The sequence below is a fragment of the Drosophila pseudoobscura genome, chromosome X, assembly GCF_009870125.1.
Source record: "Drosophila pseudoobscura strain MV-25-SWS-2005 chromosome X, UCI_Dpse_MV25, whole genome shotgun sequence".
Lineage (NCBI taxonomy): Eukaryota > Metazoa > Arthropoda > Insecta > Diptera > Drosophilidae > Drosophila > Drosophila pseudoobscura.
Genome location: NC_046683.1, coordinates 19,102,822 through 19,129,900, shown reverse-complemented (window position 1 = coordinate 19,129,900; position 27,079 = coordinate 19,102,822). Strand labels below are relative to the sequence as shown.

Here is a 27,079-nt window from a genome sequence, read left to right as displayed (position 1 = left end):
GAGGACAGATTATTGTATCCCTAGTGATCACCTCTCGACGCCTTTCCAGGTATAAATCCCACCTAGGGAGGACTGCGAGATGGAGATGGAGCTTTAGGCTCAATATCGTCGAGCTCAGCGACCGTAAATGACTGCCGCAGGTCTCTGCACGAGATCGCAGAGCAGTTAGACCTCTTCCTTATACGGGTCTCAGGCCACAGGGACATCGAGGGGAACGCCGTCGCCGACGAGCTAGCAATGCAGGGTACTACGAAACCTCTCCGAGAGGTAGCGATGCATCTGGCTAATTGCAGGCTCCTCACGCGCGAATTGTTCGAGCAAAATGCCAATAGGAGATGGCAGCAAACCGTTTCCTGTAAAATCTCAAGATTGACATGGCCATATCGATCGAAGAAGCGCTCAGCCGAGCTGTATAGACTCAACAGAGCACAGTGCTCTGCAGTAACTCGAGCCATTACCGGACACTGGCAGATCGGCTCTCATGCCTCTAGACTGTCAATCCCTCATAACGACTTCTGCAGTAGTTGTCGCGACGAGGAAGAGGAGGATTCGGTCCCCCACTTCTTCTGCCACTGCCCGGCCCTTGGAAATCGTCGTCTTCGTATTCTCGGGGCCGCTTTCCTCACGGACATTTCGGACCTTTCCGAAATCAAACCGGGGACCTTGTCCAGATTCATCCAAGCCTTAGGATGGGACTGCCCTTAATTTGCAACTGCCTGCTCTCCACGGTTTTTAGGCACTGGGAAGGGGCACACGCCAATGCGGCACCACAACGGACCTTCTACATGTCCAAGTGAGCTTGGGAGGGTTTCATCACTCGCCCAGGCTACCGCCTGAACCTAACCTAACCTAAACATTGTTCGAAGGGGAACGGCATTTGGTTTTCTTTTTCTAAATAATTGCATAAATACAGGCACCCCATACCACATCCAATCCCTGCCAGCAGATCCTAGTCTAGTCGTTTGAACTAAAAACACATCCTATTGTTAGTTTTGGTCAGTCGAAGGCAGAACACAAAGGAAACCAACGTTCAGCTCCCAGGCTTTCGCCAACGACCATACTACGCTGAATACATCGGTTCTCGTCCGATCACCGAAATTAAGCAGCGTCGGGCGCGGTTAGTACTTAGATGGGGGACCGCTTGGGAACACCGCGTGTTGTTGGCTTCGTCACCAACTTTTTGCCTTTTGCCTTTTGCCGTATTTTCGTTTCGTTTTTAATTTTTCTTTTTTCGTTTTTATTTTCCTTGAATTATATTTTGGCCAAGGGTCATGGATACAATTAAAATTTATATTACCATTGTTCGAAGGGGAACGGCATTTGGTTTTCCTTTTCTAAATAAATGAATAAATACAGGCACCCCATACCACATCCAATCCCTGCCAGCAGATCCTAGTCTAGTCGTTTGAACTAAAAACACATCCTATGGTTAGTTTTGGTCAGTCGAAGGCAGAACACAAAGGAAAACCACCGTTCAGCTCCCAGGCTTTCGCCAACGACCATACTACGCTGAATACATCGGTTCTCGTCCGATCACCGAAATTAAGCAGCGTCGGGCGCGGTTAGTACTTAGATGGGGGACCGCTTGGGAACACCGCGTGTTGTTGGCTTCGTCACCAACTTTTTGCCTTTTGCCTTTGGCCGTATTTTCGTTTCGTTTTTAATTTTTCTTTTTTCGTTTTTATTTTCCTTGAATTATATTTTGGCCAAGGGTCATGGATACAATTAAAATTTATATTACTATTGTCCGAAGGGGAACGGCATTTGGTTTTCTTTTTCTAAGTAAATGCATAAATACAGGCACCCCATAACACATCCAATCCCTGCCAGCAGATCCTAGTCTAGTCGTTTGAACTAAAAACACATCCTATGGTTAGTTTTGGTCAGTCGAAGGCAGAACACAAAGGAAAACCACCGTTCAGCTCCCAGGCTTTCGCCAACGACCATACTACGCTGAATACATCGGTTCTCGTCCGATCACCGAAATTAAGCAGCGTCGGGCGCGGTTAGTACTTAGATGGGGGACCGCTTGGGAACACCGCGTGTTGTTGGCTTCGTCACCAACTTTTTGCCTTTTGCCTTTTGCCGTATTTTCGTTTCGTTTTTAATTTTTCTTTTTTCGTTTTTATTTTCCTTGAATTATATTTTGGCCAATTAAAATTTATATTACTATTGTTCGAAGGGGAACGGCATTTGGTTTTCTTTTTCTAAGTAAATGCATAAATACAGGCACCCCATAACACATCCAATCCCTGCCAGCAGATCCTAGTCTAGTCGTTTGAACTAAAAACACATCCTATGGTTAGTTTTGGTCAGTCGAAGGCAGAACACAAAGGAAACCAACGTTCATCTCCCAGGCTTTCGCCAACGACCATACTACGCTGAATACATCGGTTCTCGTCCGATCACCGAAATTAAGCAGCGTCGGGCGCGGTTAGTACTTAGATGGGGGACCGCTTGGGAACACCGCGTGTTGTTGGCTTCGTCACCAACTTTTTGCCTTTTGCCTTTTGCCGTATTTTCGTTTCGTTTTTAATTTTTCTTTTTTCGTTTTTATTTTCCTTGAATTATATTTTGGCCAATTAAAATTTATATTACTATTGTTCGAAGGGGAACGGCATTTGGTTTTCTTTTTCTAAGTAAATGCATAAATACAGGCACCCCATAACACATCCAATCCCTGCCAGCAGATCCTAGTCTAGTCGTTTGAACTAAAACCCATCTTATTGTTAGATTTGGTCAGTCGAAGGCAGAACACAAAGGAAAACCACCGTTCAGCTCCCAGGCTTTCGCCAACGACCATACTACGCTGAATACATCGGTTCTCGTCCGATCACCGAAATTAAGCAGCGTCGGGCGCGGTTAGTACTTAGATGGGGGACCGCTTGGGAACACCGCGTGTTGTTGGCTTCGTCACCAACTTTTTGCCTTTTGCCTTTTGCCGTATTTTCGTTTCGTTTTTCTTTTTTCGTTTTTATTTTCCTTGAATTATATTTTGGCCAAGGGTCATGGATACAATTAAAATTTATATTACTATTGTTCGAAGGGGAACGGCATTTGGTTTTCTTTTTCTAAGTAAATGCATAAATACAGGCACCCCATAACACATCCAATCCCTGCCAGCAGATCCTAGTCTAGTCGTTTGAACTAAAAACACATCCTATGGTTAGTTTTGGTCAGTCGAAGGCAGAACACAAAGGAAAACCACCGTTCAGCTCCCAGGCTTTCGCCAACGACCATACTACGCTGAATACATCGGTTCTCGTCCGATCACCGAAATTAAGCAGCGTCGGGCGCGGTTAGTACTTAGATGGGGGACCGCTTGGGAACACCGCGTGTTGTTGGCTTCGTCACCAACTTTTTGCCTTTTGCCTTTTGCCGTATTTTCGTTTCGTTTTTAATTTTTCTTTTTTCGTTTTTATTTTCCTTGAATTATATTTTGGCCAAGGGTCATGGATACAATTAAAATTTATATTACTATTGTTCGAAGGGGAACGGCATTTGGTTTTCTTTTTCTAAGTAAATGCATAAATACAGGCACCCCATAACACATCCAATCCCTGCCAGCAGATCCTAGTCTAGTCGTTTGAACTAAAAACACATCCTATGGTTAGTTTTGGTCAGTCGAAGGCAGAACACAAAGGAAACCAACGTTCATCTCCCAGGCTTTCGCCAACGACCATACTACGCTGAATACATCGGTTCTCGTCCGATCACCGAAATTAAGCAGCGTCGGGCGCGGTTAGTACTTAGATGGGGGACCGCTTGGGAACACCGCGTGTTGTTGGCTTCGTCACCAACTTTTTGCCTTTTGCCGTATTTTCGTTTCGTTTTTAATTTTTCTTTTTTCGTTTTTATTTTCCTTGAATTATATTTTGGCCAATTAAAATTTATATTACTATTGTTCGAAGGGGAACGGCATTTGGTTTTCTTTTTCTAAGTAAATGCATAAATACAGGCACCCCATAACACATCCAATCCCTGCCAGCAGATCCTAGTCTAGTCGTTTGAACTAAAACCCATCTTATTGTTAGATTTGGTCAGTCGAAGGCAGAACACAAAGGAAAACCACCGTTCAGCTCCCAGGCTTTCGCCAACGACCATACTACGCTGAATACATCGGTTCTCGTCCGATCACCGAAATTAAGCAGCGTCGGGCGCGGTTAGTACTTAGATGGGGGACCGCTTGGGAACACCGCGTGTTGTTGGCTTCGTCACCAACTTTTTGCCTTTTGCCTTTTGCCGTATTTTCGTTTCGTTTTTAATTTTTCTTTTTTCGTTTTTATTTTCCTTGAATTATATTTTGGCCAATTAAAATTTATATTACTATTGTTCGAAGGGGAACGGCATTTGGTTTTCTTTTTCTAAGTAAATGCATAAATACAGGCACCCCATAACACATCCAATCCCTACCAGCAGATCCTAGTCTAGTCGTTTGAACTAAAAACACATCCTATGGTTAGTTTTGGTCAGTCGAAGGCAGAACACAAAGGAAACCAACGTTCAGCTCCCAGGCTTTCGCCAACGACCATACTACGCTGAATACATCGGTTCTCGTCCGATCACCGAAATTAAGCAGCGTCGGGCGCGGTTAGTACTTAGATGGGGGACCGCTTGGGAACACCGCGTGTTGTTGGCTTCGTCACCAACTTTTTGCCTTTTTGCCTTTTGCCGTATTTTCGTTTCGTTTTTAATTTTTCTTTTTATACCCGATACTCAAAATGATTATTGGGGTATATTAGATTTGTGGTAAAAGTGGATGTGTGTAACGTCCAGAAGGAATCGTTTCCGACCCCATAAAGTATATATATTCTTGATCAGCATCAGTAGCCGAGTCGATTGAGCCATGTCTGTCTGTCCGTCTGTCGGTCCGTCCGTCTGTCCGTCTGTCTGTCTGTCCGTCCCCTTCAGCGCCTAATGCTCAAAGACTATAAGAGCTAGAGCAACGATGTTTTGGATCTAGACTTCTGTGATATGTCACTGCTCCAAAAATATTTCAAAACTTTGCCCCGCCCACTTCCGCCCCCACAAAGGGCGAAAATCTGTGGCATCCACAATTTTAAAGATACAAGAAAACCAAAAACGCAGAATCGTAGAGAATGACCATATCTTTTAGACTGCAGAATCTGAATTGGATCGTATTACTATTATAGCCAGCATCAAGAAAACAATTTCATTTTTTCTCGCCCTTTCTCTCTCTAACACACACGTAGCATAGGCGGCTTTGCTTAGAGTAAAACATTAGCGCCTAGATCTCAGAGACTATAAAAGCTAGAGCAACCAAATTTGGTATCCACACTCCTAATATATCGGACCGAGACGAGTTTGTTTCAAACTTTCGCCACACCCCCTTCCGCCCCCGCAAAGGATGCAAATCTGGGGATATTCACAAATCTCAGAGACTATTAAAGCTAGAGTAACCAAATTTGGTATCCGCACTTCTGTTAGATCTCACTATAAAACGTATATCTCAAAATTTCGCCACACCCCCTTCCGCCCCCACAAAGGACGAAAATCTGTTGCATCCACAATATTGCAGATTCGAGAAAACTAAAAACGCAGAATCATAGATAGCGACCATATCTATCAGATTGCTGAATCTGGATCAGATCAGATCATTTTTATAGCGAAAGGAAACAAATCAATTTGCAGTGGCTACGCAGCGCCCGACGTCACGCTCAGACTGATTTTCTGTCTCTCTCGCACGCACTCTTTGTCGTGTCGTTTAATATTAGCGGCGTCTGCCGGAGGAGAGCCATACTGACTTAGTATCGGGTATAACTGTAGAGTTGCGGTGTCCGCAGCAACTCACAACGTTCCCCCTCGTTTTATTTTTCGTTTTTATTTTCCTTGAATTATATTTTGGCCAAGGGTCATGGATACAATTAAAATTTATATTACTATTGTTCGAAGGGGAACGGCATTTGGTTTTCTTTTTCTAAGTAAATGCATAAATACAGGCACCCCATAACACATCCAATCCCTGCCAGCAGATCCTAGTCTAGTCGTTTGAACTAAAAACACATCCTATGGTTAGTTTTGGTCAGTCGAAGGCAGAACACAAAGGAAAACCACCGTTCAGCTCCCAGGCTTTCGCCAACGACCATACTACGCTGAATACATCGGTTCTCGTCCGATCACCGAAATTAAGCAGCGTCGGGCGCGGTTAGTACTTAGATGGGGGACCGCTTGGGAACACCGCGTGTTGTTGGCTTCGTCACCAACTTTTTGCCTTTTGCCTTTTGCCGTATTTTCGTTTCGTTTTTCTTTTTATACCCGATACTCAAAATGAGTATTGGGGTATATTAGATTTGTGGTAAAAGTGGATGTGTGTAACGTCCAGAAGGAATCGTTTCCGACCCTATAAAGTATATATATTCTTGATCAGCATCAATAGCCGAGTCGATTGAGCCATGTCTGTCTGTCCGTCTGTCCGTCCGTCCGTCTGTCCGTCTGTCCGTCCGTCCGTCTGTCCGTCTGTCCGTCTGTCCGTCCCCTTCAGCGCCTAATGCTCAAAGACTATAAGAGCTAGAGCAACGATGTTTTGGATCCAGACTTCTGTGATATGTCACTGCTCCAAAAATATTTCAAAACTTTGCCCCGCCCACTTCCGCCCCCACAAAGGGCGAAAATCTGTGGCATCCACAATTTCGACGATACGAGAAAACTAAAAACGCAGAATCGTAGAAGATGACTATATCTTCTAGAGTGCAAAATCTAAACCAGATCGTATAATTATTACAGCCAGAATCACGAAAACAATTTCACTCTTTCTCGCTCTGTCTCACTCTAACACACAGGTTTCATGGTCGGTTTTGCCAATTGCAAAATATGAGTTCAAGGATCTCAGAACCTATAAAAGCCAGAGCAACCAAATTTGGTATCCACACTCCTGTGATATCGGACCTTGACCGTTTCCTGTCCAAATTTCGCCACACCCCCTTCCGCCCCCGCAAAGGACGAAAATCTGAGGCAACCACAAATCTCAGAGACTATTAAGGCTAGAGTAACCAAATTTGGTACACACACTCCTTTAAGATGTCACTATAAAACGTATATCTCAAAATTTCGTCCCACCCCCTTCCGCCACCACAAAGGACGAAAATCTGTTGCATCCACAATATTGCAAATTTGATAAAACTAAAAACGCAGAATCATAGATAATGACCATATCTATCAGATTGGTGAATCTGGATCAGATCAGATCATTTTTATAGCCAAAAGGAACAAATCAATTTGCAGTGGCTACGCAGCGCGTAGCTCAGACTGATTTTCTGTCTCTCTCGCACGCACTCTTTGTCGTGTCGTTAAATATTAGCAGCGTCTGCCGGAGGAGAGCCATACTGACTTAGTATCGGGTATAACCGTAGAGTTGCGGTGTCCGCAGCAACTCACAACGTTCCCCCTCGTTTCGTTTTTATTTTCCTTGAATTATATTTTGGCCAAGGGTCATGGATACAATTAAAATTTATATTACTATTGTTCGAAGGGGAACGGCATTTGGTTTTCTTTTTCTAAGTAAATGCATAAATACAGGCACCCCATACCACATCCGATCCCTGCCAGCAGATCCTAGTCTAGTCGTTTGAACTAAAAACACATCCTGTATCCTATGGTTAGTTTTGGTCAGTGTAGTGACGCTTGAACCAGCTACAAAAATATTACTACAACAACAACAAAAATAAAAGAACGAAAAAAAAAAAACTAATCAAAAATTTTAAATCCAGGGAATATCGTAATTGCGTTTAGCGCCCCTATTGCTCGTGATCGACGGGTACTTTTTGGGCAGACGGTCGGACTCGGGAGAGAGTCGGCCGCGGTTATGTTAACTCGAGGGAAATGGTGGTTGGCACTTTCGCTGTTAGGAGGGTTCGTGAATGCAAGTCCAGCTACGGTCGCTCTTTTCGATTTTGGGCCCCACTTCAGAAGGTAGTGTTTGTGGTGGAAAGAGGAAATATTAGCGGAAAAACATAACTAAACCTCGCGCCAGTGCTAAATCAAAGAAAAAAAGACAAACAAAAGAATCGTGTTGCAAATTATACCATAAAGAAATCGAAAAGAAATTTGCCACCCCAGTAAGGGGGCGTTCCATTCTTACCCCACGCCGGAGGCAAGGCATCCGAAAGTGGTCTCTTTTTTTTGTTTCGGACGTCCATTTGCAAGTTAATATAACAAGAGTGCCAATCGCCACATAGCGAATTGGCACTTTGTGCCAAGCAGATTTCCAAGGGAGAATAGCGGAAAAAGATAATTGGGATCGATGACCGAGCCGGCCGCAGCCACAACCAGCTGGCCATAGAAAGGGAAGAGAAGAGACTGCGCTCCCGAAAAAAAACACAAGAACCGATCGAATTCGCCGCTGGCGCAGAGAAGCGCAAGGCAGAGAGTCCGCCGCTCCAGCTGTGGGTCCGACTCAGTGCATCAGCAGCATCGTCGGCGCCGGGAAGCTGCGAAACTAAAAGCGGAATAGTGAACATTTTTTTTTGTGCCCCAAGTTTTTTTTGCGTAAATATCTTGCCCTCGGCCGACCTGGCTTAGTGAAAAAAAAAGTAGAGGAAATAAAAACCCAGATCAAAATTATACCCATGAGCCAATAGGCAAGGTCTTAGTGAGTACGAATACAAATACCTTGCTCCCCTTTCGGCAGTGCAGCGCCGTTAATTCAGTCTTGCTTTTCTTTTCCCTTAAACCGTAAGGGCTAGCCCTATGTGGAGCCCAAAGAAAAGAAAGGCATAAGGGAATAGAAATACAATATCAATGCTCAAAAGCAAAGAAAAAAAAGCAGCCCCCCGAAAGCCTCTGCGCGCCTTGTTCTTTCTCTTCTTTTCTCTTTTTGTTGTTGTGCTCTCCCAATAAAAATTACATTTACAGCAATTATAGCAAGCGGATCGTCTTCGACAAAAGCGCTTTTGGAGATGGATGGCGCGTAAGTGAAAGAATATTGCTTTACTCTAAATAAATTGCATGCATGAGCGTGAGAGAAGGAGAGGTATAGGAAAGAAGGAAGGGGAGAGGTAAAACAGTTGGGCAGATCCACATGCCGGAAGAGATAGCAAGAACAGTAACCATGGGTTTTTTGTTGTTGTCACAAATGCTCTGTTAAATTTGTATGCCAGTTTAGCGGCTACCTCCTATATACATATACTGTTTTTTTATTATATACACATTTACTTCTTTTTTTCTATTTAGTTATAATTCTTCTATTTTAATTATTATTAGTATTATTTTAAGTTCCAACCTGGAATATTCTCGAATCCTGTTGTTCGCTAAAATAGTTATTGAGTCAATTGGGAGTTTAAGTAGAGTAGGGAAATGCCCCTGTGTCAAGTAATAAATAAGTTTTAAAATGAAATCGATAATGAACTAAATTATTTTAGGGCGCCATGCCGAGTGGATTATGGAAATGAAGTGAGTCTGGGGGTTTTAGGGATCATCGGCCACTAATATGGCTTTGCGGCCCAGATGGTCAAGGTAGGGTGGGCAAAACGCTGCTACACCTACAGCTACTCAGCAGCACAACCCGTACTTCAGCATGTTCTGTTTTCTTTGCAGAGCAACCTCTATGTGTGCATAGCTTGTCACTCTTGGTAGTTTCTTTTCTGTATGTCCAGTCCGATCGATCATGTGTTAGGGAGGAAAACAGCACGCGAAATCAATATTATTATATGTATCCAATGCGAGCAGGTAGCACAGTGGTAAATCCTCACCCCCCCTTGCCGACGACAAATAGAAGCCGGAACCAGCGCGTGCTCCTCTGGTCGCTACAATAAGATCAGCTCGTTATGATAGCGTATCGCTATACGTTGTATGCTACAGTTCTAACTTATAGATATATTATAATCTTATTTGGCGCCCAACGTGGGGCCCGAAGCAGCCATCCTGGCTGACCCCAACCGATAGTCTTCAATCTTATCAATTACATCTGATAATATAGTTCCTAACACTTGTTCGATTGGTTCTCGGTTCCTTGTTCTGTTAATGGTTAGAGCTCTATGGAGATAGCTAAAGCTTAAAATTGCTTTACTACCTGGACTCCACTAAAACAGTTAACTCATGTGCTTTATGGAGAGTTTCTGGAAGCGTTATAACTTTAAATGGTTATAACTCCAAAATTTAATAGTATAAAGTCATTAGAATCCTTGGGTGGATTGTTCATACTGCATAGTAGGCGTTGCTTATTGGTTACACGTGGAGTCAAGACCTACGGCCATCCCGTTTACCTTGCTTGAGGACAATCATACCTATCAGTTGCCTTTGGAATCGTGATACCTTCTCAGGAAAGTTCACTCCTATGTAACATATCTCCCTTCCTTCTTTGCTTCCTTTGTGTTTCACTTATGTATACTTCCTAATATTGTTTGCTGGAGCTTAGTGAGTTACAGCGTAGCCGCCACTGACGGAAAATAATATTTTATCGTGTACTCTTTTCGTTTTCTATTCTAATCTGTACTATATTGACAAGCTCACATTAGAACAGCTGATTAAGACCGTCACAACCATATGAAACGATAGCATGGCAACCAAACAGTTTCTACAAATTCCTTCTTTTATACAATTTTTTTCTTAGCGTTATACAAAATTAATTTAATTAAGCGAGTCAAGAGCAATGCCGGTTAAACGAAGCCCTGAAAAATTGATTAACCTAAAAGACATTGAACGTCCCACAACTTCGAACCAAAGAGCACCGTCTATTTCTCACTCACTGACTACTAGATCGAAAACCAAACCAGTCGAAACTGCAACCATGCCTGACCCTCCACCAGATCAGGAGAATTTAGATGCTTCCACGCCGACTACGAGCAATAGAGCGGCAAGTGATGTTTTGTACACGGTGATGGCAGGCACAATTTCAGCAGAAATGGCAAAGCAAACTCTAGCCATGAGTGCAGCAATGGCACAACTAACAGAAAGACTCTCCCAAGCTATTAGTACAGGTTTACAAGCAGCTTCGACAGCTTCCTCTAGAGAGAGGTCCCCAATCCGTATAGAACAGTTGTCATCAGGGACACACGTTGAGCAGCATAATATACAGCCTTTATTGCCCAATTCACACTCGCAGGCAGCTTCGGATCAGACACGGGATTATGGTCAAATCTTTAGTCAGGCGCCACTGCCGGGTGAGGTACGTCCGGATCGTATAAGTCAAATAATGGCAAATTGGAAGCTGAGATTCAATGGCAAGGATTCTATGTCTATAGATGACTTCATTTATAGAATCGAAGCCTTAACCCACCAAACGATGAATGGGAACTTCGAACTAGTAGCCCGAAACTCGAACAATTTATTTGAGGGTAAGGCTAGTGAGTGGTATTGGAGATACCACAAAAGTGTGTCCCAAATTCGCTGGCATGACTTATGTGTAGCGTTAAGGGGTCAATTCAAAGATTCACGCACGGATCGCATAATCCGGACGGAAATCGAAGATCGTAAACAGCTCGTAAATGAGTCGTTCGATGATTTTTACAGTGTGATCGCCTCTTTGGCAGATCGGCTCACACAGCCCATGTCGGAGCAATCTTTGTTAGAGACTCTAAGAGCAAATCTTCTTACTGAGGTTCAGCGAGAAATATTATATGAGCCAGCTTCCACCATTGCTCAGTTAAGACATCTGGTGCGAACACGCGAAATTTTTATGCGGACAGTCTACAAACCTTCAGTGGCGATACCGAAACCCAAATATCGCAACATTAGTGCGTTGGGACATCAAACAGACCACATTTCCGAATCCGATAGTTCTGATATTGAAGAGGTAGAGGTAGCTGCCATTGAAGCTTCCTGTTGGAATTGCGGGGCGAAGGGCCACCGTTATCAGGAGTGTCTAGCAGAACGGCGAGTCTTCTGCTTTGGTTGTGGATTGGCTGACACGTATAAGCCAAACTGCCGCCGTTGCAGCTCGAATGCCACAAAAAACTTAGCAGCGCGTGCACAACCGAAAAGTGCACGCAAACAAGTTGTCTCGAGGGGGACGAATACAGATTAGATGAGACTCCAAAATTGCTACATAACTTATTACCGGCCGCGTCATATCACCCTGACTTACAGCAATCCATTAATTATTCCACTCCCGGCAAAAGTAGCACTCGTTCGCGATTGCGTAGGATCGCCTTCAACCGTCAAACTAGGGCCGAACGCAAAATGCTATTAGAGACAGTAATTGGGAAACTCCATGACTTCCGCCCATATGCCCAAGTCACTCTACTGGGTAACACGGTAGTCGGCCTTTTGGACACCGGTGCGTCCGTGTGCTGTATTGGCGGTCATCTGGCGAAAGACGTAATGGAGAAAACTGAATATAAGCGTTTATCGGCCACGGTGAAGACGGCCGATGGAAAATCGCAGGATATTATTGGTCGACTGACGACAGAGGTTAGCTATCGAGGCGAATCCAAGAAGATAACCTTTTTCGTAGTCCCATCTTTATCGGGAGACCTTTATTTGGGTATAGATTTTTGGAAGGCGTTTAACTTGCTTCCAGTTTCTCTTTTAAGTGAGCAACTATCGGTTTTGTCAGTGAGCGATCCCTTAAGTAGGTCATTAACTGTACATCAACAAAAAACACTAGCAGCTGCCATTCTTCTGTTTCCCTCCTTTGCTATCAAAGGTTTAGGACGCACCACCTTGATATCGCATTCGATTGATATAGCTGACGCAAAACCAATCAAACAGCGTCACTATCCAGTTTCACCTGCTATAGAGAAGCTGATGTACAATGAATTGGATCGAATGCTTAAGCTGGGGGTAATCGAAGAATCAAATAGTAGTTGGTCCTCACCAGTAGTATTAGTGCGCAAACCTGGCAAAGTTCGACTATGCATCGATAGCAGGAAACTCAACGACTCTACAGTAAAGGACGCATACCCTATGCCGCTTATCGATGGTATTTTGGCGAGATTGCCCAAGGCCGAGTTCATTACAAGCTTGGATCTAAAAGACGCATTTTGGCAGATACCGCTCGATAAGAAATCGCGGGATAAAACGGCGTTTACTGTTCCCGGGAGGCCTCTTTATCAGTTCACCGTGATGCCATTTGGGCTAACTAACTCACCTCAGACCATGTCAAGGCTCATGGATAAGGTTATCCCCGCAAATCTCCGAAATGAAGTTTTCATCTACCTTGATGACCTCTTGATCGTGTCTGACACATTTGAGCGGCATCTGGAGGTATTAGGAATTCTAGCTACTCAATTTAAAATAGCAAATTTAACCCTAAATGTTGAAAAGAGTCATTTTTGTATAAAGGAGGTCAAATATTTAGGTCACGTAATTGGTAATGGCACGATTAATACCGATCCAGACAAAATAGCAGCTGTTACCGATTTTCCAGTACCTCGTTCAATTAAGCAAGTTCGACGTTTCCTTGGCTTAACTGGATGGTATCATAAGTTCATCCGGAACTATGCTGCATTGGCCGCCCCTTTAACAGATACTCTAAAGCAAAAGCGTAGCTTTGTTTGGAGCGAAGAAGCACAAAAGTCGTTCGAATTATTAAAGGAACGTATGAGCACAGCCCCAGTTTTGCATAGCCCGAATTTCAATATACCATTTAGCATACATTGTGATGCAAGTGACTCAGGCGTGGGGGCCGTGTTGATGCAGACCAATGAGGACAAGGATGAAGTACCTGTGGCTTTCATGTCACGGAAGCTAAATAAATGCCAACGGAATTACACAGTGACCGAAAAAGAGTGTTTGGCAGCAGTTTTGGCGGTTAAGAAGTTTAGGGCTTACATCGAAGGGCAGGAGTTCATCATCATAACAGACCATGCATCTTTAAAATGGCTAATGACCCAGTCGGATCTCAGTTCACGGTTAGCTAGATGGTCCTTAAAACTTCAGGGGTTCCCGTTTAAAATCCAGCATAGAAAAGGTAGCCAAAACGTAGTCCCAGATGCTCTTTCGCGCACAAATACCGAAGACTTATCGGCATTAGTTTTGTCCAGCATTGTTGACCTTCAGTCAGAAGAATTTAGGTCGCCGGAGTATGTAGCCCTAAGAGACAAACTCGTTGAAAACGCGTCCAAGACTCCAGATTTGAAAATCGTAGATGGGTATATATACCGACGCGCCGAGCACGCGGCGGGAGACAAGGTAGCTGACGATTTATGTTGGAAGCTTTGGATACCACGAGGATTAGTCGAGGAAACCTTAAAAGACGCTCACGAAAACCAGCTATCAGCTCACTGTGGGATAAACAAAACATTAGAAAAACTTAGGCGTTTCTACTATTGGCCGAATTTGGTGTCCGACGTAAGGACATATATAAATAATTGCCATGTATGCAAGAGCACAAAGCATCCCAATCATACCCTTCGACCGCCTTTAGGGAACATTGGTACATCGGATAGGTTTTTCCAGAAACTGTTTGTCGATTTCCTGGGGCCGTATCCCCGAAGTCGTTCTGGGCACATAGGGATTTTTATTGTGGTTGATCACTTGTCGAAGTTTCCTTTCTTAAAGCCAGTAAAAAAGTTTACTGCGGATGTCGTGGCACGGTATCTGGAAGAAGATTTGTTCCATTGTTTTGGGGTTCCTGAAACAATTGTTTCGGATAATGGTGTACAGTTCAGGTCGGAGGTGTTTAATGCGCTGCTAGGGAAATATCATATTGTGCACAGGTATACTGCTGTTTACGCTCCGCAGGCAAACGCATCAGAACGAGTAAACCGATCGGTGATAGCTGCAATGAAATCATATGTCCGGCCTGATCAAAAGAATTGGGATGAGCAGCTCAGTAACATTTGCTGTGCGCTGCGTTCCTCGGTCCATTCAGCCATAAATACGACTCCTTATCGCCTCGCTTTTGGCCAGCACATGATTGTCGATGGAGCCAGCTACAGGCTGTTAAGAAATTTACAGATGCTGGAAGATCGCACTGTACAGTTTGGTAAAGAGGATTCGTTTGACCTCATCAGACATAAGGCAAAGGATACGATGCACGCACAACACGCTAGGAATGAAAGAACATACAATTTGCGCAGTCGGCAGGTGTCATTTGATGTAGGCCAGGAGATATATCGGCGAAATTTCCAGCAAAGCAATTTCGCGAAGGGCTTTAGCGCTAAACTAGCACCAGCGTTTATAAAAAGTCGGATACGACAGAAGCTAGGAAATTGTTACTATGAGGTGGAAGATCTGCAGGGTAAATTAATAGGGAAGTTTCACGCCAAGGATTTAAAACAATAACTTCTCTTTTAATAGCCGTTCAAGCGTGGATCCCACTTTTGGTGTGGTTCCCCCAAAGTGTGATTTTGGTAGGGGGGAATTTGTAGTGACGCTTGAACCAGCTACAAAAATATTACTACAACAACAACAAAAATAAAAGAACGAAAAAAAAAAAACTAATCAAAAATTTTAAATCCAGGGAATATCGTAATTGCGTTTAGCGCCCCTATTGCTCGTGATCGACGGGTACTTTTTGGGCAGACGGTCGGACTCGGGAGAGAGTCGGCCGCGGTTATGTTAACTCGAGGGAAATGGTGGTTGGCACTTTCGCTGTTAGGAGGGTTCGTGAATGCAAGTCCAGCTACGGTCGCTCTTTTCGATTTTGGGCCCCACTTCAGAAGGTAGTGTTTGTGGTGGAAAGAGGAAATATTAGCGGAAAAACATAACTAAACCTCGCGCCAGTGCTAAATCAAAGAAAAAAAGACAAACAAAAGAATCGTGTTGCAAATTATACCATAAAGAAATCGAAAAGAAATTTGCCACCCCAGTAAGGGGGCGTTCCATTCTTACCCCACGCCGGAGGCAAGGCATCCGAAAGTGGTCTCTTTTTTTTGTTTCGGACGTCCATTTGCAAGTTAATATAACAAGAGTGCCAATCGCCACATAGCGAATTGGCACTTTGTGCCAAGCAGATTTCCAAGGGAGAATAGCGGAAAAAGATAATTGGGATCGATGACCGAGCCGGCCGCAGCCACAACCAGCTGGCCATAGAAAGGGAAGAGAAGAGACTGCGCTCCCGAAAAAAAACACAAGAACCGATCGAATTCGCCGCTGGCGCAGAGAAGCGCAAGGCAGAGAGTCCGCCGCTCCAGCTGTGGGTCCGACTCAGTGCATCAGCAGCATCGTCGGCGCCGGGAAGCTGCGAAACTAAAAGCGGAATAGTGAACATTTTTTTTTGTGCCCCAAGTTTTTTTTGCGTAAATATCTTGCCCTCGGCCGACCTGGCTTAGTGAAAAAAAAAGTAGAGGAAATAAAAACCCAGATCAAAATTATACCCATGAGCCAATAGGCAAGGTCTTAGTGAGTACGAATACAAATACCTTGCTCCCCTTTCGGCAGTGCAGCGCCGTTAATTCAGTCTTGCTTTTCTTTTCCCTTAAACCGTAAGGGCTAGCCCTATGTGGAGCCCAAAGAAAAGAAAGGCATAAGGGAATAGAAATACAATATCAATGCTCAAAAGCAAAGAAAAAAAAGCAGCCCCCCGAAAGCCTCTGCGCGCCTTGTTCTTTCTCTTCTTTTCTCTTTTTGTTGTTGTGCTCTCCCAATAAAAATTACATTTACAGCAATTATAACAAGCGGATCGTCTTCGACAAAAGCGCTTTTGGAGATGGATGGCGCGTAAGTGAAAGAATATTGCTTTACTCTAAATAAATTGCATGCATGAGCGTGAGAGAAGGAGAGGTATAGGAAAGAAGGAAGGGGAGAGGTAAAACAGTTGGGCAGATCCACATGCCGGAAGAGATAGCAAGAACAGTAACCATGGGTTTTTTGTTGTTGTCACAAATGCTCTGTTAAATTTGTATGCCAGTTTAGCGGCTACCTCCTATATACATATACTGTTTTTTTATTATATACACATTTACTTCTTTTTTTCTATTTAGTTATAATTCTTCTATTTTAATTATTATTAGTATTATTTTAAGTTCCAACCTGGAATATTCTCGAATCCTGTTGTTCGCTAAAATAGTTATTGAGTCAATTGGGAGTTTAAGTAGAGTAGGGAAATGCCCCTGTGTCAAGTAATAAATAAGTTTTAAAATGAAATCGATAATGAACTAAATTATTTTAGGGCGCCATGCCGAGTGGATTATGGAAATGAAGTGAGTCTGGGGGTTTTAGGGATCATCGGCCACTAATATGGCTTTGCGGCCCAGATGGTCAAGGTAGGGTGGGCAAAACGCTGCTACACCTACAGCTACTCAGCAGCACAACCCGTACTTCAGCATGTTCTGTTTTCTTTGCAGAGCAACCTCTATGTGTGCATAGCTTGTCACTCTTGGTAGTTTCTTTTCTGTATGTCCAGTCCGATCGATCATGTGTTAGGGAGGAAAACAGCACGCGAAATCAATATTATTATATGTATCCAATGCGAGCAGGTAGCACAGTGGTAAATCCTCACCCCCCCTTGCCGACGACAAATAGAAGCCGGAACCAGCGCGTGCTCCTCTGGTCGCTACAATAAGATCAGCTCGTTATGATAGCGTATCGCTATACGTTGTATGCTACATCAGTCGAAGGCAGAACACAAAGGAAAACCACCGTTCAGCTCCCAGGCTTTCGCCAACGACCATACTACGCTGAATACATCGGTTCTCGTCCGATCACCGAAATAAGCAGCGTCGGGCGCGGTTAGTACTTAGATGGGGGACCGCTTGGGAACACCGCGTGTTGTTGGCTTCGTCACCAACTTTTTGCCTTTTTGCCTTTTGCCGTATTTTCGTTTCGTTTTTAATTTTTCTTTTTATACCCGATACTCAAAATGATTATTGGGGTATATTAGATTTGTGGTAAAAGTGGATGTGTGTAACGTCCAGAAGGAATCGTTTCCGACCCCATAAAGTATATATATTCTTGATCAGCATCAGTAGCCGAGTCGATTGAGCCATGTCTGTCTGTCCGTCTGTCGGTCCGTCCGTCTGTCCGTCTGTCTGTCTGTCCGTCCCCTTCAGCGCCTAATGCTCAAAGACTATAAGAGCTAGAGCAACGATGTTTTGGATCTAGACTTCTGTGATATGTCACTGCTCCAAAAATATTTCAAAACTTTGCCCCGCCCACTTCCGCCCCCACAAAGGGCGAAAATCTGTGGCATCCACAATTTTAAAGATACAAGAAAACCAAAAACGCAGAATCGTAGAGAATGACCATATCTTTTAGACTGCAGAATCTGAATTGGATCGTATTACTATTATAGCCAGCATCAAGAAAACAATTTCATTTTTTCTCGCCCTTTCTCTCTCTAACACACACGTAGCATAGGCGGCTTTGCTTAGAGTAAAACATTAGCGCCTAGATCTCAGAGACTATAAAAGCTAGAGCAACCAAATTTGGTATCCACACTCCTAATATATCGGACCGAGACGAGTTTGTTTCAAACTTTCGCCACACCCCCTTCCGCCCCCGCAAAGGATGCAAATCTGGGGATATTCACAAATCTCAGAGACTATTAAAGCTAGAGTAACCAAATTTGGTATCCGCACTTCTGTTAGATCTCACTATAAAACGGTTATCTCAAAATTTCGCCACACCCCCTTCCGCCCCCACAAAGGACGAAAATCTGTTGCATCCACAATATTGCAGATTCGAGAAAACTAAAAACGCAGAATCATAGATAGCGACCATATCTATCAGATTGCTGAATCTGGATCAGATCAGATCATTTTTATAGCGAAAGGAAACAAATCAATTTGCAGTGGCTACGCAGCGCCCGACGTCACGCTCAGACTGATTTTCTGTCTCTCTCGCACGCACTCTTTGTCGTGTCGTTTAATATTAGCGGCGTCTGCCGGAGGAGAGCCATACTGACTTAGTATCGGGTATAACTGTAGAGTTGCGGTGTCCGCAGCAACTCACAACGTTCCCCCTCGTTTTATTTTTCGTTTTTATTTTCCTTGAATTATATTTTGGCCAAGGGTCATGGATACAATTAAAATTTATATTACTATTGTTCGAAGGGGAACGGCATTTGGTTTTCTTTTTCTAAGTAAATGCATAAATACAGACACCCCATACCACATCCAATCCCTGCCAGCAGATCCTAGTCTAGTCGTTTGAACTAAAACCCATCTTATTGTTAGATTTGGTCAGTCGAAGGCAGAACACAAAGGAAAACCACCGTTCAGCTCCCAGGCTTTCGCCAACGACCATACTACGCTGAATACATCGGTTCTCGTCCGATCACCGAAATTAAGCAGCGTCGGGCGCGGTTAGTACTTAGATGGGGGACCGCTTGGGAACACCGCGTGTTGTTGACTTTGTCACCAACTTTTTGCCTTTTGCCGTATTTTCGTTTCGTTTTTCATTTTTAATGTTTCTTTTTTTCTTTTTTATTTTCCTTGAACTTTTTTTTGGCCAAGGGACATGGATATAATTAAAATTTATATTACTATTGTTCGAAATGGAGCGGCATTTGGTTTTCCTTTTTTAAATAAATGCATAAATACAGACACCCCATACCACATCCAATCCCTGCCAGCAGATCCTAGTCTAGTCGTTTGAACTAAAACCCATCTTATTGTTAGATTTGGTCAGTCGAAGGCAGAACACAAAGGAAAACCACCGTTCAGCTCCCAGGCTTTCGCCAACGACCATACTACGCTGAATACATCGGTTCTCGTCCGATCACCGAAATTAAGCAGCGTCGGGCGCGGTTAGTACTTAGATGGGGGACCGCTTGGGAACACCGCGTGTTGTTGGCTTCGTCACCAACTTTTTGCCTTTTGCCGTATTTTCGTTTCGTTTTTCTTTTTTCGTTTTTACATGGATACAATTAAAATTTATATTACTATTGTTCGAAGGAGAACGGCATTTGGTTTTCTTTTTCTAAATAAATGCATAAATACAGGCACCCCATACCACATCCAATCCCTGCCAGCAGATCCTAGTCTAGTCGTTTGAACTAAAACCCATCTTATTGTTAGTTTTGGTCAGTCGAAGGCAGAACACAAAGGAAAACCACCGTTCAGCTCCCAGGCTTTCGCCAACGACCATACTACGCTGAATACATCGGTTCTCGTCCGATCACCGAAATTAAGCAGCGTCGGGCGCGGTTAGTACTTAGATGGGGGACCGCTTGGGAACACCGCGTGTTGTTGGCTTCGTCACCAACTTTTTGCCTTTTGCCTTTTGCCGTATTTTCGTTTCGTTTTTCTTTTTTCGTTTTTACATGGATACAATTAAAATTTATATTACTATTGTTCGAAGGAGAACGGCATTTGGTTTTCTTTTTCTAAATAAATGCATAAATACAGGCACCCCATACCACATCCAATCCCTGCCAGCAGATCCTAGTCTAGTCGTTTGAACTAAAACCCATCTTATTGTTAGTTTTGGTCAGTCGAAGGCAGAACACAAAGGAAAACCACCGTTCAGCTCCCAGGCTTTCGCCAACGACCATACTACGCTGAATACATCGGTTCTCGTCCGATCACCGAAATTAAGCAGCGTCGGGCGCGGTTAGTACTTAGATGGGGGACCGCTTGGGAACACCGCGTGTTGTTGGCTTCGTCACCAACTTTTTGCCTTTTTGCCTTTTGCCGTATTTTCGTTTCGTTTTTCATTTTTCGTTTTTATTTTCCTTGAATTATATTTTAGCCAATTAAAATTTATATTACTATTGTTCGAAGGGGAACGGCATTTGGTTTTCTTTTTCTAAATAAATGCATAAATACAGGCACCCCATACCACATCCAATCCCTGCCAGCAGATCCTAGTCTAGTCGTTTGAACTAAAAACACATCCTATGGTTAGTTTTGGTCAGTCGAGGGCAGAACACAAAGGAAAACCAACGTTCAGCTCCCAGGCTTTCGCCAACGACCATACTACGCTGAATACATCGGTTCTCGTCCGATCACCGAAATTAAGCAGCGTCGGGCGCGGTTAGTACTTAGATGGGGGACCGCTTGGGAACACCGCGTGTTGTTGGCTTCGTCACCAACTTTTTGCCTTTTTGCCTTTTGCCGTATTTTCGTTTCGTTTTTCATTTTTCGTTTTTATTTTCCTTGAATTATATTTTAGCCAATTAAAATTTATATTACTATTGTTCGAAGGGGAACGGCATTTGGTTTTCTTTTTCTAAATAAATGCATAAATACAGGCACCCCATACCACATCCAATCCCTGCCAGCAGATCCTAGTCTAGTCGTTTGAACTAAAAACACATCCTATGGTTAGTTTTGGTCAGTCGAGGGCAGAACACAAAGGAAAACCAACGTTCAGCTCCCAGGCTTTCGCCAACGACCATACTACGCTGAATACATCGGTTCTCGTCCGATCACCGAAATTAAGCAGCGTCGGGCGCGGTTAGTACTTAGATGGGGGACCGCTTGGGAACACCGCGTGTTGTTGGCTTCGTCACCAACTTTTTGCCTTTTGCCGTATTTTCGTTTCGTTTTTCATTTTTCTTTTTTCGTTTTTATTTTCCTTGAATTATATTTTAGCCAAGGGTCATGGATACAATTAAAATTTATATTACTATTGTTCGAAGGGGAACGGCATTTGGTTTTCTTTTTCTAAATAAATGCATAAATACAGGCACCCCATACCACATCCAATCCCTGCCAGCAGATCCTAGTCTAGTCGTTTGAACTAAAACCCATCTTATTGTTAGATTTGGTCAGTCGAAGGCAGAACACAAAGGAAAACCACCGTTCAGCTCCCAGGCTTTCGCCAACGACCATACTACGCTGAATACATCGGTTCTCGTCCGATCACCGAAATTAAGCAGCGTCGGGCGCGGTTAGTACTTAGATGGGGGACCGCTTGGGAACACCGCGTGTTGTTGGCTTCGTCACCAACTTTTTGCCTTTTGCCTTTTGCCGTATTTTCGATTCGTTTTTCATTTTTAATTTTATTTTTCGTTTTTATTTTCCTTGAATTATATTTTGACCAATTAAAATTTATATTACTATTGTTCGAAGGGGAACGGCATTTGGTTTTCTCTTTCTAAATAAATGCATAAATACAGGCACCCCATACCACATCCAATCCCTGCCAGCAGGTCCTAGTCTAGTCGTTTGAACTAAAACCCATCTTATTGTTAGATTTGGTCAGTCGAAGGCAGAACACAAAGGAAAACCACCGTTCAGCTCCCAGGCTTTCGCCAACGACCATACTACGCTGAATACATCGGTTCTCGTCCGATCACCGAAATTAAGCAGCGTCGGGCGCGGTTAGTACTTAGATGGGGGACCGCTTGGGAACACCGCGTGTTGTTGGCTTCGTCACCAACTTTTTGCCTTTTTGCCTTTTGCCGTATTTTCGATTCGTTTTTCATTTTTAATTTTATTTATCTTTTTTCGTTTTTATTTTCCTTGAATTATATTTTGGCCAATTAAAATTTATATTACTATTGTTCGAAATGGAGCGGCATTTGGTTTTCCTTTTTTAAATAAATGCATAAATACAGACACCCCATACCACATCCAATCCCTGCCAGCAGATCCTAGTCTAGTCGTTTGAACTAAAACCCATCTTATTGTTAGATTTGGTCAGTCGAAGGCAGAACACAAAGGAAAACCACCGTTCAGCTCCCAGGCTTTCGCCAACGACCATACTACGCTGAATACATCGGTTCTCGTCCGATCACCGAAATAAGCAGCGTCGGGCGCGGTTAGTACTTAGATGGGGGACCGCTTGGGAACACCGCGTGTTGTTGGCTTCGTCACCAACTTTTTGCCTTTTGCCTTTTGCCGTATTTTCGTTTCGTTTTTAATTTTTCTTTTTTCGTTTTTATTTTCCTTGAATTATATTTTGGCCAATTAAAATTTATATTACTATTGTTCGAAGGGGAACGGCATTTGGTTTTCTTTTTCTAAGTAAATGCATAAATACAGGCACCCCATAACACATCCAATCCCTACCAGCAGATCCTAGTCTAGTCGTTTGAACTAAAAACACATCCTATGGTTAGTTTTGGTCAGTCGAAGGCAGAACACAAAGGAAACCAACGTTCAGCTCCCAGGCTTTCGCCAACGACCATACTACGCTGAATACATCGGTTCTCGTCCGATCACCGAAATTAAGCAGCGTCGGGCGCGGTTAGTACTTAGATGGGGGACCGCTTGGGAACACCGCGTGTTGTTGGCTTCGTCACCAACTTTTTGCCTTTTTGCCTTTTGCCGTATTTTCGTTTCGTTTTTAATTTTTCTTTTTATACCCGATACTCAAAATGAGTATTGGAGTATATTAGATTTGTGGTAAAAGTGGATGTGTGTAACGTCCAGAAGGAATCGTTTCCGACCCCATAAAGTATATATATTATTGATCAGCATCAATAGCCGAGTCGATTGAGCCATGTCTGTCTGTCCGTCTGTCGGTCCGTCCGTCTGTCCGTCTGTCTGTCTGTCCGTCCCCTTCAGCGCCTAATGCTCAAAGACTATAAGAGCTAGAGCAACGATGTTTTGGATCTAGACTTCTGTGATATGTCACTGCTCCAAAAATATTTCAAAACTTTGCCCCGCCCACTTCCGCCCCCACAAAGGGCGAAAATCTGTGGCATCCACAATTTTAAAGATACAAGAAAACCAAAAACGCAGAATCGTAGAGAATGACCATATCTTTTAGACTGCAGAATCTGAATTGGATCGTATTACTATTATAGCCAGCATCAAGAAAACAATTTCATTTTTTCTCGCCCTTTCTCTCTCTAACACACACGTAGCATAGGCGGCTTTGCTTAGAGTAAAACATTAGCGCCTAGATCTCAGAGACTATAAAAGCTAGAGCAACCAAATTTGGTATCCACACTCCTAATATATCGGACCGAGACGAGTTTGTTTCAAACTTTCGCCACACCCCCTTCCGCCCCCGCAAAGGATGCAAATCTGGGGATATTCACAAATCTCAGAGACTATTAAAGCTAGAGTAACCAAATTTGGTATCCGCACTTCTGTTAGATCTCACTATAAAACGTATATCTCAAAATTTCGCCACACCCCCTTCCGCCCCCACAAAGGACGAAAATCTGTTGCATCCACAATATTGCAGATTCGAGAAAACTAAAAACGCAGAATCATAGATAGCGACCATATCTATCAGATTGCTGAATCTGGATCAGATCAGATCATTTTTATAGCGAAAGGAAACAAATCAATTTGCAGTGGCTACGCAGCGCCCGACGTCACGCTCAGACTGATTTTCTGTCTCTCTCGCACGCACTCTTTGTCGTGTCGTTTAATATTAGCGGCGTCTGCCGGAGGAGAGCCATACTGACTTAGTATCGGGTATAACTGTAGAGTTGCGGTGTCCGCAGCAACTCACAACGTTCCCCCTCGTTTTATTTTTCGTTTTTATTTTCCTTGAATTATATTTTGGCCAAGGGTCATGGATACAATTAAAATTTATATTACTATTGTTCGAAGGGGAACGGCATTTGGTTTTCTTTTTCTAAGTAAATGCATAAATACAGACACCCCATACCACATCCAATCCCTGCCAGCAGATCCTAGTCTAGTCGTTTGAACTAAAACCCATCTTATTGTTAGTTTTGGTCAGTCGAAGGCAGAACACAAAGGAAAACCACCGTTCAGCTCCCAGGCTTTCGCCAACGACCATACTACGCTGAATACATCGGTTCTCGTCCGATCACCGAAATTAAGCAGCGTCGGGCGCGGTTAGTACTTAGATGGGGGACCGCTTGGGAACACCGCGTGTTGTTGGCTTCGTCACCAACTTTTTGCCTTTTGCCTTTTGCCGTATTTTCGTTTCGTTTTTCTTTTTTCGTTTTTATTTTCCTTGAATTATATTTTGGCCAAGGGTCATGGATACAATTAAAATTTATATTACTATTGTTCGAAGGGGAACGGCATTTGGTTTTCTTTTTCTAAGTAAATGCATAAATACAGGCACCCCATACCACATCCAATCCCTGCCAGCAGATCCTAGTCTAGTCGTTTGAACTAAAACCCATCTTATTGTTAGTTTTGGTCAGTCGAAGGCAGAACACAAAGGAAAACCACCGTTCAGCTCCCAGGCTTTCGCCAACGACCATACTACGCTGAATACATCGGTTCTCGTCCGATCACCGAAATTAAGCAGCGTCGGGCGCGGTTAGTACTTAGATGGGGGACCGCTTGGGAACACTGCGTGTTGTTGGCTTCGTCACCAACTTTTTGCCTTTTGCCTTTTGCCGTATTTTCGTTTCGTTTTTAATTTTTCTTTTTTCGTTTTTATTTTCCTTGAATTATATTTTGGCCAAGGGTCATGGATACAATTAAAATTTATATTACTATTGTTCGAAGGGGAACGGCATTTGGTTTTCTTTTTCTAAGTAAATGCATAAATACAGGCACCCCATACCACATCCAATCCCTGCCAGCAGATCCTAGTCTAGTCGTTTGAACTAAAACCCATCTTATTGTTAGATTTGGTCAGTCGAAGGCAGAACACAAAGGAAAACCACCGTTCAGCTCCCAGGCTTTCGCCAACGACCATACTACGCTGAATACATCGGTTCTCGTCCGATCACCGAAATTAAGCAGCGTCGGGCGCGGTTAGTACTTAGATGGGGGACCGCTTGGGAACACCGCGTGTTGTTGGCTTCGTCACCAACTTTTTGCCTTTTGCCTTTTGCCGTATTTTCGTTTCGTTTTTAATTTTTCTTTTTTTATTTTTCGTTTTTATTTTCCTTGAATTATATTTTGGCCAAGGGACATGGATACAATTAAAATTTATATTACTATTGTTCGAAGGGGAACGGCATTTGGTTTTCTTTTTCTAAGTAAATGCATAAATACAGGCACCCCATACCACATCCGATCCCTGCCAGCAGATCCTAGTCTAGTCGTTTGAACTAAAAACACATCCTGTATCCTATGGTTAGTTTTGGTCAGTCGAAGGCAGAACACAAAGGAAAACCACCGTTCAGCTCCCAGGCTTTCGCCAACGACCATACTACGCTGAATACATCGGTTCTCGTCCGATCACCGAAATTAAGCAGCGTCGGGCGCGGTTAGTACTTAGATGGGGGACCGCTTGGGAACACCGCGTGTTGTTGGCTTCGTCACCAACTTTTTGCCTTTTTGCCTTTTGCCGTATTTTCGTTTCGTTTTTAATTTTTCTTTTTATACCCGATACTCAAAATGAGTATTGGGGTATATTAGATTTGTGGTAAAAGTGGATGTGTGTAACGTCCAGAAGGAATCGTTTCCGACCCCATAAAGTATATATATTCTTGATCAGCATCAATAGCCGAGTCGATTGAGCCATGTCTGTCTGTCCGTCTGTCCGTCTGTCCGTCCGTCCGTCTGTACGTCTGTCCGTCTGTCCGTCTGTCTGTCTGTCCGTCCCCTTCAGCGCCTAATGCTCAAAGACTATAAGAGCTAGAGCAACGATGTTTTGGATCTAGACTTCTGTGATATGTCACTGCTCCAAAAATATTTCAAAACTTTGCCCCGCCCACTTCCGCCCCCACAAAGGGCGAAAATCTGTGGCATCCACAATTTTAAAGATACAAGAAAACCAAAAACGCAGAATCGTAGAGAATGACCATATCTTTTAGACTGCAGAATCTGAATTGGATCGTATTACTATTATAGCCAGCATCAAGAAAACAATTTCATTTTTTCTCGCCCTTTCTCTCTCTAACACACACGTAGCATAGGCGGCTTTGCTTAGAGTAAAACATTAGCGCCTAGATCTCAGAGACTATAAAAGCTAGAGCAACCAAATTTGGTATCCACACTCCTAATATATCGGACCGAGACGAGTTTGTTTCAAACTTTCGCCACACCCCCTTCCGCCCCCGCAAAGGATGCAAATCTGGGGATATTCACAAATCTCAGAGACTATTAAAGCTAGAGTAACCAAATTTGGTATCCGCACTTCTGTTAGATCTCACTATAAAACGTATATCTCAAAATTTCGCCACACCCCCTTCCGCCCCCACAAAGGACGAAAATCTGTTGCATCCACAATATTGCAGATTCGAGAAAACTAAAAACGCAGAATCATAGATAGCGACCATATCTATCAGATTGCTGAATCTGGATCAGATCAGATCATTTTTATAGCGAAAGGAAACAAATCAATTTGCAGTGGCTACGCAGCGCCCGACGTCACGCTCAGACTGATTTTCTGTCTCTCTCGCACGCACTCTTTGTCGTGTCGTTTAATATTAGCGGCGTCTGCCGGAGGAGAGCCA

General features: G+C 43.5%; 1 long non-coding RNA gene, 23 other non-coding genes and 2 pseudogenes across 24 annotated transcripts; all 26 read left to right on the top strand.

Annotated features, from left to right (window-relative positions):
- Positions 1-1,047: 1,047 nt before the first annotated feature.
- Positions 1,048-1,166, top strand: LOC117185234 (5S ribosomal RNA). The gene has a single exon (XR_004470817.1). It is a non-coding gene; the product is annotated as a 5S ribosomal RNA (ribosomal RNA).
- A 325-nt stretch (positions 1,167-1,491) lies between these two features.
- Positions 1,492-1,610, top strand: LOC117185233 (5S ribosomal RNA). The gene has a single exon (XR_004470816.1). It is a non-coding gene; the product is annotated as a 5S ribosomal RNA (ribosomal RNA).
- Positions 1,611-1,935: 325 nt separating this feature from the next.
- Positions 1,936-2,054, top strand: LOC117185232 (5S ribosomal RNA). The gene has a single exon (XR_004470815.1). It is a non-coding gene; the product is annotated as a 5S ribosomal RNA (ribosomal RNA).
- Positions 2,055-2,363: 309 nt separating this feature from the next.
- LOC117185231 (5S ribosomal RNA) lies at positions 2,364-2,482 on the top strand. Its single transcript, XR_004470814.1, has one exon. It is a non-coding gene; the product is annotated as a 5S ribosomal RNA (ribosomal RNA).
- Positions 2,483-2,791: 309 nt separating this feature from the next.
- Positions 2,792-2,910, top strand: LOC117185230 (5S ribosomal RNA). Its single transcript, XR_004470813.1, has one exon. It is a non-coding gene; the product is annotated as a 5S ribosomal RNA (ribosomal RNA).
- A 318-nt stretch (positions 2,911-3,228) lies between these two features.
- On the top strand, positions 3,229-3,347 carry LOC117185229 (5S ribosomal RNA). The gene has a single exon (XR_004470812.1). It is a non-coding gene; the product is annotated as a 5S ribosomal RNA (ribosomal RNA).
- Positions 3,348-3,671: 324 nt separating this feature from the next.
- Positions 3,672-3,790, top strand: LOC117185228 (5S ribosomal RNA). The gene has a single exon (XR_004470811.1). It is a non-coding gene; the product is annotated as a 5S ribosomal RNA (ribosomal RNA).
- Positions 3,791-4,092: 302 nt separating this feature from the next.
- LOC117185227 (5S ribosomal RNA) lies at positions 4,093-4,211 on the top strand. The gene has a single exon (XR_004470810.1). It is a non-coding gene; the product is annotated as a 5S ribosomal RNA (ribosomal RNA).
- Positions 4,212-4,520: 309 nt separating this feature from the next.
- LOC117185226 (5S ribosomal RNA) lies at positions 4,521-4,639 on the top strand. Its single transcript, XR_004470809.1, has one exon. It is a non-coding gene; the product is annotated as a 5S ribosomal RNA (ribosomal RNA).
- A 1,456-nt stretch (positions 4,640-6,095) lies between these two features.
- Positions 6,096-6,214, top strand: LOC117185225 (5S ribosomal RNA). The gene has a single exon (XR_004470808.1). It is a non-coding gene; the product is annotated as a 5S ribosomal RNA (ribosomal RNA).
- A 9,762-nt stretch (positions 6,215-15,976) lies between these two features.
- LOC117184820 (uncharacterized) lies at positions 15,977-16,407 on the top strand. The gene is made up of 2 exons (XR_004470293.1): positions 15,977-16,242; positions 16,331-16,407. It is a non-coding gene; the product is annotated as an uncharacterized lncRNA (long non-coding RNA).
- Positions 16,408-17,501: 1,094 nt separating this feature from the next.
- On the top strand, positions 17,502-17,619 carry LOC117185246 (uncharacterized; annotated as a pseudogene).
- A 1,455-nt stretch (positions 17,620-19,074) lies between these two features.
- LOC117185242 (5S ribosomal RNA) lies at positions 19,075-19,193 on the top strand. Its single transcript, XR_004470825.1, has one exon. It is a non-coding gene; the product is annotated as a 5S ribosomal RNA (ribosomal RNA).
- A 325-nt stretch (positions 19,194-19,518) lies between these two features.
- On the top strand, positions 19,519-19,637 carry LOC117185223 (5S ribosomal RNA). The gene has a single exon (XR_004470806.1). It is a non-coding gene; the product is annotated as a 5S ribosomal RNA (ribosomal RNA).
- A 280-nt stretch (positions 19,638-19,917) lies between these two features.
- Positions 19,918-20,036, top strand: LOC117185222 (5S ribosomal RNA). Its single transcript, XR_004470805.1, has one exon. It is a non-coding gene; the product is annotated as a 5S ribosomal RNA (ribosomal RNA).
- Positions 20,037-20,323: 287 nt separating this feature from the next.
- On the top strand, positions 20,324-20,442 carry LOC117185221 (5S ribosomal RNA). Its single transcript, XR_004470804.1, has one exon. It is a non-coding gene; the product is annotated as a 5S ribosomal RNA (ribosomal RNA).
- Positions 20,443-20,746: 304 nt separating this feature from the next.
- LOC117185220 (5S ribosomal RNA) lies at positions 20,747-20,865 on the top strand. The gene has a single exon (XR_004470803.1). It is a non-coding gene; the product is annotated as a 5S ribosomal RNA (ribosomal RNA).
- Positions 20,866-21,169: 304 nt separating this feature from the next.
- On the top strand, positions 21,170-21,288 carry LOC117185219 (5S ribosomal RNA). The gene has a single exon (XR_004470802.1). It is a non-coding gene; the product is annotated as a 5S ribosomal RNA (ribosomal RNA).
- Positions 21,289-21,605: 317 nt separating this feature from the next.
- LOC117185325 (5S ribosomal RNA) lies at positions 21,606-21,724 on the top strand. Its single transcript, XR_004470898.1, has one exon. It is a non-coding gene; the product is annotated as a 5S ribosomal RNA (ribosomal RNA).
- A 314-nt stretch (positions 21,725-22,038) lies between these two features.
- Positions 22,039-22,157, top strand: LOC117185324 (5S ribosomal RNA). The gene has a single exon (XR_004470897.1). It is a non-coding gene; the product is annotated as a 5S ribosomal RNA (ribosomal RNA).
- A 322-nt stretch (positions 22,158-22,479) lies between these two features.
- On the top strand, positions 22,480-22,597 carry LOC117185244 (uncharacterized; annotated as a pseudogene).
- A 309-nt stretch (positions 22,598-22,906) lies between these two features.
- LOC117185323 (5S ribosomal RNA) lies at positions 22,907-23,025 on the top strand. The gene has a single exon (XR_004470896.1). It is a non-coding gene; the product is annotated as a 5S ribosomal RNA (ribosomal RNA).
- A 1,455-nt stretch (positions 23,026-24,480) lies between these two features.
- On the top strand, positions 24,481-24,599 carry LOC117185322 (5S ribosomal RNA). Its single transcript, XR_004470894.1, has one exon. It is a non-coding gene; the product is annotated as a 5S ribosomal RNA (ribosomal RNA).
- Positions 24,600-24,916: 317 nt separating this feature from the next.
- LOC117185241 (5S ribosomal RNA) lies at positions 24,917-25,035 on the top strand. The gene has a single exon (XR_004470824.1). It is a non-coding gene; the product is annotated as a 5S ribosomal RNA (ribosomal RNA).
- Positions 25,036-25,359: 324 nt separating this feature from the next.
- On the top strand, positions 25,360-25,478 carry LOC117185321 (5S ribosomal RNA). Its single transcript, XR_004470893.1, has one exon. It is a non-coding gene; the product is annotated as a 5S ribosomal RNA (ribosomal RNA).
- Positions 25,479-25,817: 339 nt separating this feature from the next.
- Positions 25,818-25,936, top strand: LOC117185319 (5S ribosomal RNA). The gene has a single exon (XR_004470891.1). It is a non-coding gene; the product is annotated as a 5S ribosomal RNA (ribosomal RNA).
- The last annotated feature ends 1,143 nt before the right edge of the window (positions 25,937-27,079 follow it).